Genomic DNA, 12,172 nt, shown 5'->3' with positions numbered 1-12,172 from the left:
ACTCACAGAACCAGTAGTAACAAATTTTACATTTCCCCACTGCTGAAGAGTACTTGCTGGAGCCAGCCAGGAACAGGAGGGTGGAGCGTGCTAAGTCCATATAGCCAGCTGGCTAGCAGAAGCCAGGAACGCTGGCTAGAAACCCTTTTACTCTATTATTCACCATGTGCCAAGCTGAGATTCCAGGAAAAAGACCCGTTCTACTCACAGTGTGGCCTCTTCCTTTGCTGGCTTGGTTTGGAACTGTGACACCTGGCTTAAGATGTACCACTGGAAGACCTGAAGAGCTAGGTTGAGGACAGATCATCCTGGAGAGAAATTTAGATGATTAAGAGTTGATACCAAATTGATATGCCATCTCCTGGAAAGGTCTAAATATATGCTTCACAAATTATTAGAAAGAAATATTTTGGACCCTGCAATGCACTACTGTTCATTAATGCAGCCCCCTCCATGGAAGCTGAAGTGAGAGAGAGAGAGACTGGTATAATTAAAGAATTTAAAAAAGCAACATATTTTTTCCAGAGGCGTGAGTGCTTCAATGAATAGCAGAAAATGCTGTGGACGCATGAGATCTGAAACGCTTCCTCAAAACCATTTTCAAAGTATGCATAGCCCTATTATCTAAGTTTATCTACTTACCTGCAGAACATTGTCACATATCTGAATACCAGGACAAGAAAGGAACCATTATTTGAATAGCTAACACAATAAGAGGATGTGTGCTCGCCATGTAATGTTGCTAAGGTTTTTTAACTCAACGACATTTCCCCACAGTAAGAGAAAAATGTTATGCTTTGTTTATATCCCCACATTTTCTGCTCAGTTGACGTTTTTGAAATGCACATGAAATATTGTTAGTACTAAAACGTCTTCAGTCAAGCAGGTTGCCTAATAATTACATGGACACATCTATGTTGCTTTCTTGGTAGTAGCCCCAAGTGGTTTGCCAGTGCTTTCTTCTGCAGACTTGGCAATCCTTTTGTGGTTTTTCCTCCAAGTGCTAACATGTTAGACTATACTTGGTGTAGCAACTTAATGAGACACTGGTATCAAGCAATTAGCAAGGAAAAATGAGAAGACAAAGCTACATCTTTACAGATTTTCAAAATGGTGAGAAAATGGGGTCAATTCATGATCAAGGAATGATGGAGGAATGTGCTAAATAGATGAACCTCTGCCCACAGGGCAGTGGTGAAATCCAAAGTTTTTTACTACCGATTCTGTGGGCATGGCTTGGTGGGTGTAGTGTGGTGTGGCTTGGTGGGTATGGCTTGGTGGGCATGGCAGGGGAAGGATACTGCAAAATCTCCATTCCCACCCCACTCCAGGGGAAGGATACTGCAAAATCTCCATTCCCACACCACTCTAGAGCCAGCCAGAGGTAGTATTTTCTGGTTCTTCGAACTACTCAAAATTTCCGCTACCGGTTCTCCAAACTACTCAAAATTTCCACTACCGTTTCGCCAGAACCTGTCAGAACCTGCTGGATTTCACCCCTGCCACAGGGTTGTTTTCAAACAAAATGTTCTTTGCAGATCTTAAAAATCTGACAGATTTTTGCAATTAAAGAGATGGTTAACTGCTTCCTATTAATAGTAGATTTTCTGACTTCCTGGTTCCACCAAGTCCTTCTCTCACTATTAGATACAATCTGCCTCAAAAAAAAAAAAAAAAAAAGTATTGAGGAATTAAATAGTTGATTGTACCTTACCAAGCACCTTGTCCACATTTTAGCTCACAAAAAAAATGAATCATGCAGTAATATCCAACTGGATAACACATTCAAAATGGGTAGAACTGCCTGAACTGTGAAGTCTAAAGTCATGATACGGGATTTCTCCTGTACCAGAACTGGAATGACTTGGAAACGTTCTATTGCTTGGAAATCACTGAAAGGACTTTGTGATGGCGTGTGTGTTTGTGTGTGTGTGTGGTGGAGAGAAGTTTATTTCTAATTTTACCATAGAGCAAGGATGCTAATACTTGTTAAAGTAAAGGTAAAGATTCCCCTTGCACATATGTGCTAGTCATTCCCAACTCTAAGGGGCTGTGCTCATCATCAGAGGCTTTTTTTTTTAACTTTTAAAACCATTTTTTCTACAACCTCGAAACAATGCTTTTAAAAGCCTCTGACGATCCCAGTTGAGCTGCACGATCATCAGTGGCTTTTTTTTTTTTTTTTTACTTTTAAAAGCATTTTTTTGGCTGAAGAGGTTGTAGAAAAAATACTTTTAAAAATAATAAAAAAAAAGCCTCTGATGATTGCATGGCTCAGTTGGACATGGGGGGGGGGCAAGGATTTTTGCTACCAGTTCTCCGAACCACTCGCTGCCATCGCTACCAGATCGGGTGATCCGGTCTGAACTGGGAGCATTTCACCCCTGAACTGTTTCATGTTTGATAGACTACCGGGAGTTCTGTTTTTGAGCCAGGATATATAATGTCCCTACTTGTAAATGAGTTTGTTTAGGATATGTCTTAATTTATACATAGAAATAGTGTGTGCATGTGCATATATATATTAAAAGAAGAAAGCACGCACACACACGCACACACACACACACACACATATATATATATGGGAAAATAGAACTTATTATTTCCCTCTAGACAACCAATAACTTCTGTGCTTTGAAGAAAAGCTTTTCACTTTCTTGATGTGCTGGAAAATGAATGACCATAAGTGGCACATAAAACAGGGCTGGAAGGCTGTTTTAAAGTACCTGGAACTTACAACTGCCCCAACTGTTTTTATCAGCTCCATAAGAATACACAGGCAAATAATAAATCCATGATTCACCAGTCAATCCGAGCCAAATGACATTGGCTTTAAAAAACAAATGTCCCAATCAAAGCAATACTGAAGTCTGAACAATAAATATTAGGTGCGTCACAGCTTAAGAACATCAAAGTCTTTAGGCACCACCAAAGATCTTACGATCCTAGCAAGAAAAACAGACCAAATACCAACCAACAAGTTCTGTTCCGAGAACAACACTTCAAATTATTTCTCTCTCTTCCTATGTTTTATTGTTGTGACTTTGTGTCATGCATAGAATAATAGATGGAAACAGAAATTTCCCCAAACACTTATACTCAGTTTGAGGAATCTAAAGTTGCAAAACTACTGGGATTTCACACTCCTTGAGTTTATGCATCTACAATATTCAGAATTCAAAATAGATCTGGAAGGGACCTTGGTGGTCTTCTAATCCAACTTTTTGCTCATGCAACAGACCCTATAGAATTTCAGACAAGTGGTTGTCCAGTCTCTTTTTAGAAACCTCCAGTGATCAAACACCTACAACTTTGGAGTTTCCACTGATTAATTGTGCTCACTATATGACTGTGATGATGTGCCATCAAGTCATTGTCAACTCATAGCTACCATATTTTCCCCATAAGGATCTATCCGTCTATGGATATTCTCAGTCATCCAAGTCATGGTTGTCCCAAAGGTGCTTTTTTTCAAAAGGCAGCAGGAATTTCTGGTTTTTCTTTGAAGACATTTTGCTTCTCATCCAAGAAGCTTCTTCAGTTCGGAATATTTGAAAGAAGCACCTTTGGGATAAGGATCTATGCTTAACTTGCTTTTTCAAGTCTCCTATTAACACTCATCACTACTGGAATTGAATCTACCCAACTTACTACTGGTCATCCTCCCCTTCTCTTTCCTTTTACCTTTCCCAGCAACAAAGCCTTTTCCAGAAAACCAGATCTTTGCATAATGTGTCCAAAGCAGGATAATTTGAGCCTGGTTATTTGTGATAACTGTGGGTTAATTTGTTAACGAGACATTTACTTGTTTTCTTGACTGTTCACAGTATTGACTGTCCACTTATGACTGCATGACTGTAACTTTGTTGCTTATATCCTGACAATTGATATTGATTGTTTCCTAGTATGATTTGATTGCTTATTTGTACCTTATGACTATCATTAAGTGTTGTACCTTATGATTCTTGATGAATGTACCTTGTCTTTTTATGTACACTGAGAGCATATGCACCAAAGACAAAGACAAATTCCTTGTGTGCCCAATCACACTTGGCCAATAAAGAATTCTATTCTATTCTGTTCTGTTCTGTTCTGTTCTGTTCTGTTCTGTTCTGCTCTGCTCTGCTCTGCTCTGCTCTGCTCTGCTCTGCTCTGCTTTGTTGTGTTCTATTCTATTCTATTCTATTCTATTCTATTCTATTCTATTCTATTCTATTCTATTCTATTCCATTCCATTCCATTCCATTCCATTCCATTCCATTCCATTCTATTCTATTCTATTCTATTCTATTCTATTCTATTCTATTCTCTGGATTCTTTTCGAACACCAAAGTTGAAAATCATCAATAATTCTTCCAATCCTACTTCTTTAAAGTTCAAGTTTTGCTTCCATAGAAAGACCATGATTATACTTGCAGAATATAAATTTTGTAGGCATAGGCACATGACAACATTTGAATATTTTTCCCTAAGACCATTGTGGCTGCTCCTACCAAGTGGTACTCTGGGACTTCTTTCCTGACTGCGTTCCTTCACTGCTGATGGTTGATCCTAAGAGGCAGGAGTTATCCACTTCTTTGATATCTTTATTGTCGGTTCTAATTTACAATGACTACATTTTAAACAACATTTCCGATCAAGGAAACAAAAGGCACGGATCTCTTTGTGAAAACATGCCATACTTGGGTTTAGTGAAATGAAATGTTCACATGCTAACAAGGAAATTGACTTCATTATCAAAGGGTCCTTGCACATATAGGCTAGCCAAAGATCGCAAAACAGCATTAATCACTTGGATGGAAAGAAGAAGAAAAAAAAAAGGGGGGGGGAAGTTAATTCAATCATTCAGCACACAGACTGATGATGAGTCATCAAAAGCCATTTGCAACCCGACAGGATGCATGTCACTAGGTTAATGAAGCTACCTCATTCAATAACACTTATTCCCAGACAAGTGACCTATGCCTCAGACCTATGTATTGTGCATGTAAGATAAGGAAAAAGCAGAATTGGCATATTCTTGCTAACTTCATATCTGGCTTCCACAAAGACACCCTTGGCTTTAATTTGCATCATAATGGCCTATCCCTACAGAAGAGTACCTGTGCTTGAGAGATAGAACATGCTAAGCTTGCATTTTCTTTCAGCCAACTTAAAAAATGGTCAAAAACTAAAGCAGAGACAAAGTTTAACAACAGCCACAGGGGATGAAGCAAAGGCAAAGTCCAGAAGTCAACCAAAGTAGCAAGAGGGTTTCAAATGAGAAGAGCCAATCAAGACTAGAGGCATGTATGCACAATCTGAGGTCATGATAAAGATAAAGGCTCCCCTCGCACATATGTGCTAGCCGTTCCCAACTCTAGAGGGCGGTGCTCATCTCCGTTTCAAAGCCAAAGAACCAGCGCTGTCCAAAGACGTTTCTGTGGTCATGTGGCTGGCATGACTAAACGCCAAAGGTGCACAGAATGCTGTTACCTTCCCACCAAAGGTGGTTCCTATTTTTCTACTTGCATTTTTTACATACTTTCGAACTGCTAGGTTGGCAGAAGCTGGGACAAGTAATGGGAGCTCACCCCGTTACGCAGCACTAGGGATTTGAACCGCTGAACTGTCGACCTTTCAATTGACAAACTCAGTGTCTTAGCCACTGAGCCACCATGCCCACCTGAGGTCATGATACAAATGCCATTTTTACATATTTGCATCTCTATATCTATATCTGATTTGAGTAATAAGTTGTGCTTTTTGCATCATGAATCATGACAGCAGGGCCTAAGCTGGATCCAAGTAAATAGTCACAAGTTTGAGGCAATGGATTCAGCATCGAACTGTAGTATATACAGTGAAGATGCTGTTCATAGCAATGGGTTACCATGTGATGAACTTTATTCCAGAAACCACAGAGGATTTGGATCTTTTTCTTCATACAGTTGGCTTTCATCATCTCTATCCAAAACACAAGCCCATCCAGAATCAGAATTGATCTTTATTCCCAGAAAATACTGTCTTGCAAATGTATACTCAGCATCTTTCAGTATTTTGACTTGCCATTCCACACAGAAGAGATTGGACCATTTGTCTGACATAGTATAGGGCTTCCTGCCTGAGCAGGGGGTTGGACTAGAAGACCTCCAAGGTCCCTCCTAACTCTGTTTATTCTGTTCCGTTCCGTTCCGTTCCGTTCCCTTCCCTTCCCTTCCCTTCCCTTCCCTTCCCTTCCCTTCCCTTCCCTTCCCTTCTCTTCTCTTCCATTCTGTTCCATTCCATTCCATTCCGTTCCCTTCCCTTCTCTTCTCTTCCATTCTGTTCCATTCCATTCCATTCCGTTCCGTTCCATTCCATTCCATTCTTATTCCATTCCATTCCATTAAATTCCACTTCATTCCACTCCACTCCACTCCACTCCACTCCACTCCACTCCAATTGTTCTCATAGGCTTATATGGTGGGTGAGAGTGTGTTTGGGGATTGTTATGTGTGGTGGACCTGGTCTTTGGGTGGTTAAGTGAATTTTGTTGTATGGGTATACTATGTATACACGTGCTATGACAACATAATAATAATAATAATAATAATAATAATAATAATAATAATAATAATAATAGTAATAGTAATAATAACTCAATCAAGAATAGAATGGAATAACAGAGTTGAAAGGGACCTTGGAGGTCTACTAGTCCAACCCCCTGCTTAGGCAGGAAGCCCTACACCACTTCAGACAAATGGTTATCCAACCTCTTCTTAAAAACTTCCAGTGTTGGAGCATTCACAATTTCTGGAGGCAAGTTGTTCCACTGACTAATCGTTCCAACTGTCAGGAAATTTCTCCTTAGTTCTAACTTGCTTCTCTCTTTGATTAGTTTCCATCCATTGTTTCTTGTCCTTCCCTCAAGTGCTTTGGAAAATAAGTTGATCTCCTCTTCTTTGTGGAAGCCCTTCAAATAGTGGAATACTGCCATCATGTCACCCCTAGTCCTTCTTTTCTCTAAACTGGCCATACCCAGTTCCTGCAACCGTTCTTCATATGTTTTAGTCTCCAGGCCTGTAATTTATGCCTGGCTCAACAGATAGTTGTGCAATTGACATTAAACCATGTTAACATAGACTTAGTTGCCATTCCAATAGCTCATTAAATACAATTTATTTATTTATATTTCCTATTTCTTAATACTCCCCCCATCTCCCTCAAAGAGAGGCTCAAGAAAATTGAACATTAAAATCAGAACAATTTAAAAAATTTAAAATTATAAAATAACATTGTAAAAATTTCAAAAAACAAAGAAAGATGAAGAAATCCAAGATGGAAGATTAATGGTTGTTAATACAGGCAGGTTTATGGTGATTCTCATGGCCTCTGTGCCTCCCATCAAGGCTACATATCCAGATTTTGACTTTTTTCCCCAGAAGGCCAAAAAATTGGGGGCTTTTTTTTCCACCTCTGAGGGCAAGATGTTCCACATTACCTTTAATAATTTATGCTAAGTATTAACTGACATGGTGATAATTTTTGTATATCTTGTATTTTCTGTGGTGATAATTTTTGTATATCTCATTTTTTTTCTACATGTTTCACTTTTCTTCTTTCTTTCTTTATTTTTTATTTATTTATTTTTTATTTTTTTTTATTTGATTTATATGCCACCCTTCTCCGGAGACTCAGGGCGGCTTACAATGTGTTAAGCAATAGCCTTCATACTTTTATATATTTATACAAAGTCAGCTTATTGCCCCGACAAACTGGGTCCTCAATTTACCTACCTTAGAAAGGATGGAAGGCTGAGTCAACCTTGAGCCTGGGGAGATTCGAACTTGCAGTAATTGCAGGCAGCTGAATGTTAATAACAGGCTATTAGTCTGCTGCGCCACCAGGCTCCTATACTGTATTTTATACTGTAACTGCTATTCTAATAGCAAATCCTTCATAAAAGTTATTGCATTACATTCTTGATTCAATTATCTTTCCATTGATACATAATTCTATGGTACTACTCCAAAGAAAAAGTGGTGTTATTAGCCAGTTTTAGAAAATACCCTTTTCCCAAAAGGTTTCCACAATTTTGGTCATTACTGTATATAGAAGGAAAGGCCTAAGCCATACTTTAGAGGGGAGTTACTATATCTATACTTATTTTACTTCTGGCAAACTTCAGAAATCTGATATGAGTTTTTGTGTACTTTCTTCCTTGGGGCTCTAAATTGAACAGATGGCTTTAGAGATTTCCTTGTAATCTCTTCCAGATCTCTTCCTTGGGCACTACTGTGCAAGACCTTTATGTAGAAAACAAACTTTTCTCTATCACAATGGTATTGTTGGTTTTGGATTAGACTTTTTACCTTGGTGAACCATAGCTGAACTAGAAAATCATAATGCAGGATTGCTATGTAAGGTTCTTCACACTGCTTGCAAAACTCTGAGGAGTTACACACACTTCACCATCATGTTTGAAAAAAAGGAAAAGTACCCAAAGAAAATATGGAGCCTACTGATTTTTGGTTTTTTTTACCAAATTTCTGATTTTATCAAGTACACCGCTGAACTTCTATGTATATATTTGACACATACATTGCTCATCTGAACTGAGACTTATATTATGTGTTGCATTAACAACAGGATTTATTGTAGGATTCAATAAAAATGAAAGTAGATAAATGAGGTATTCTCCAGCTGAAGGAATGTTATTCTCCATCTCTTCCATGGTCCTATTCAAACAACATTTCTGGATAATTTCTCTTGCTTAACAATGATAACAGTAAGTGATGGAAGTGGCCTTGTTATAACAACCAATGCAATAAGGTTTTTTTTCTGAACACAATACTCCTATTAAAAGTAAAATTGTTCAGGTTAAAACTACTTATTACAATGCTCTGGCAGACAGGAACCTTGGTTTAGCAGCTTAAGAGAACTGTTATATGCTGCTGCTAAAATAAGATCATGGTTAGCCTACATTATGAAACCTTTCTTTCTTTTCTTTCACATATAAGAAAGCCTTGGGAAAAAATGATGAAAGAAAACACTGTACTGGCTGAGTGGTGTGTCATGAGAAATAACACAGAAAGTTTTAATTTAATAACCTTCATGACTTTTTGTTGGCGCTCTTGCTTTTGTTATATTCATCATGGCCTGCAGACAGTAGAACCTGAGAGGAGACTCAGCCTTGATAGCTAACAATGAGGTTAATCTTGAGGAGAGTCCCAATCTTGACTAATTCCCAAGAAACCAAATCCAACACTGCCGGTATAGAACAGCTGGACCCTGACTAGGATGGACATGGAACCCCCCCCCCAAATATAACCAGGAAAGATTAGAGATGACATGATAGCAATGTTCCAATATCTCAGGGGCTGCCACAAAGAAGAAGGAGTCAAGCTATTCTCCAAAGCACCTGAGAGCAGGACAAGAAGCAATGGGTGGAAACTAATCAAGGAGAGAAGCAAGTTAGAACTAAGGAGAAATTTCCTGACAGTTAGAACAATTAGTCAGTGGAACAACTTGCCTCCAGAAGTTGTGAATGCCCCAACACTGGAAATTTTTAAGAAGATGTTGGATAACCATTTGTCTGAAGTGGTGTAGGGTTTCCTGCCTGGGCAGGGGGTTGGACTAGTAGACCTCCAAGGTCCCTTTCAACTCTGTTATTCCATTCTATTCTTGATTGAGTTATTATTATTATTATTATTATTATTATTATTATTATTATTATTATTATTATTATTATTATGTTGTTGTTGTTGTCATTGTATGTGTATACATAGTATACCCATGCAACAAAATTCACTTAACCACCCAAAGACCAGGTCCAACACACATAACAATCCCCAAACACACTCTCACCCACCATATAAGCCTATGAGAACAATTGGAGTGGAGTGGAGTGGAGTGGAATGGAGTGGAATTTAATGGAATGGAATTTAATGGAATGGAATGGAATGGAATGGAATGGAATGGAATGGAACGGAACGGAATGGAACAGAATGGAATGGAATGGAACAGAATGGAATGGAATGGAATGGAATGGAATGGAACAGAATGGAAGAGAAGAGAAGGGAAGGGAAGGGAAGGGAAGGGAAGGGAACGGAACGGAACGGAACGGAACAGAATAAACAGAGTTAGGAGGGACCTTGGAAGTCTTCTAGTCCAATCCCCTGCTCAGGCAGGAAGCCCTATACTATGTCAGACAAATGGTCCAATCTCTTCTGTGTGGAATGGCAAGTCAAAATACTGAAAGATGCTGAGGTATACATTTGCAAGACAGTATTTTCTGGGAATAAAGATCAACCTGGAATTAAGGAGAATCAGTGAGGACAATTAACCAGTGGAACTTGCCTTCAGAAGTTGTGGGTGCTGTATCACTGGGGGCTTTTAAGAAGAGAGTGAATAGCCACTTGTCTGGAATGATATAATGTCTTCTGTTTGACTAAAAGACCTCCAAGCCCCCTTCCAGCTCTATTTTCCCTTAACAGATGAACAGATGTGCAGAGACCCCCTACAATGTGTTTAGGTTCAATGTACACCCAAGTCAGATCCCTTCAGGAACTGGGAGATGTGAGAATGCAGCCAGGATTCCCTTAATAGATTAACAGAGTTGGAAGAGACCTTGTAGGTCATCTAATCCAACTCCCCATCCAAGCAGGAGACTCTACACCATTTCTGACAAATGGCAATCCAATCTCTTCTTGAAAGTCTCAAGTGATTTTGATTGATTGAAGAAGATTCTTCTACTGCTCTGTTAAAAGAGATCCTGAACCAGGTACAAGTCTTAAAGCCAATCCAACAAGATCTGGCAGAGCTCAAATATAATTTAAAACTGGTGCAAGGAAATAAAAAAGGTTGCTATAAGGAACAATTGGCTACCCATGAGGCAATTACTCAAGACAGTCATAATATTTTGGATAAATGAATTACTTAGAGTCAGAACTGCACTGAAAAATATACCGTGTTTCCCCAAAAATGAGACTGTGTCTTATATTTTTTTGAACCCCGAAACACTTGGCCTTATTTTTGGGGAGATCTTCTTATTTTGGGGTGCATGGAGCAAGATGGGGCTCCTCTTGCCATCTTACCTGATTTCCAGCTCTGTCTCCCTAACCAGAGGAAATGGTGGGGACCGGCTGCACATGCATTTAAATATTTTCAGGGAGGGCTTATTTTTGGGGGTGGGCTTATGTTTTGGGAGAGGGTTTATTTTCAGGGGAGAGTTTATTTTTGGAGGAGGACTTATTTTTTGGGAAACGTGATTGATATTGATGATCCTCTAAATCAATCAAACCTGATTGAATTTATGGAGGTATTTTTTTCCAGAAATCTTTCTTTTCTTGCTTTTCCAGTTGAGATTCACCATGTGATTAAAATTCCTTTAACAAGAAGGAAGACCAGAACTATTATTATTATACTACTACAGGAGATGAGATTTTATGTCTATTACTCCAGGAATCAGTGAAGTCTCCTTTGAGTTCTAGTTAAAGTAAGGTGACCAGATTTTAACATTGGTAAAGAGGGACATTGTGGGCGTGGCTTATTTTGTGGGTGTGACTAGCTGGTCATGTGACTGGGTGGGCGTGGCTAGCTGGTCATGTGACCGGGTGGCCATGGCTATGTGTATAGGGTAAGGTGAACAGATTTTAACATTGGTAAGAGGGACACCATTGTGGGCGTGGCTTATTGTGTGGGCGTGGCTTGGAGGCCATGTGACCGGGTGGGCGTGGCTAGCTGGTCATGTGACCGGGTGGCCATGGCTATGTGTATAGGGACTACTCAGAGGGCTGGAAAGTCATTTCTGACAGGTCCTCACACTTTTGACTGGTCCTCACACTTATGACCATCCTCACATTTATGCCCGTGCAGCATTCTTAACAACCATGTCACTCATTTCACAACTGCTTCTCTTCACCATGGTGACAAGATAGGGCAAAAAACGTAAAATGTGAGGACAGTCGTAAGTTCGAGGACTGGTCAAAAGTGCAAGGACCAGTCAAAAATAACTTTTTCAGCCGTCTGAGTAGTCCATATGCACAAAAGGACTAACCAGAGGGCTGAAAAAAGTCATTTCTGACAGGTCCTCGCACTTTTGACTGGTCCTCACACTTATGACCATCCTCACATTTATGCCCGTACAGCATTCTTAACAACCATGTCACTCATTTCACAACTGCTTCTCTTCACCATGGTGACAAGATAG

The sequence above is a fragment of the Pituophis catenifer genome, unplaced genomic scaffold (genome assembly GCF_029215685.1).
Source record: "Pituophis catenifer annectens isolate HBS135680 unplaced genomic scaffold, rPitCat1.0.hap2 SCAF_3, whole genome shotgun sequence".
In the NCBI taxonomy this organism is placed as follows: Eukaryota; Metazoa; Chordata; class Lepidosauria; order Squamata; family Colubridae; genus Pituophis; species Pituophis catenifer.
Note: the sequence above shows the minus strand (reverse complement) of the source record.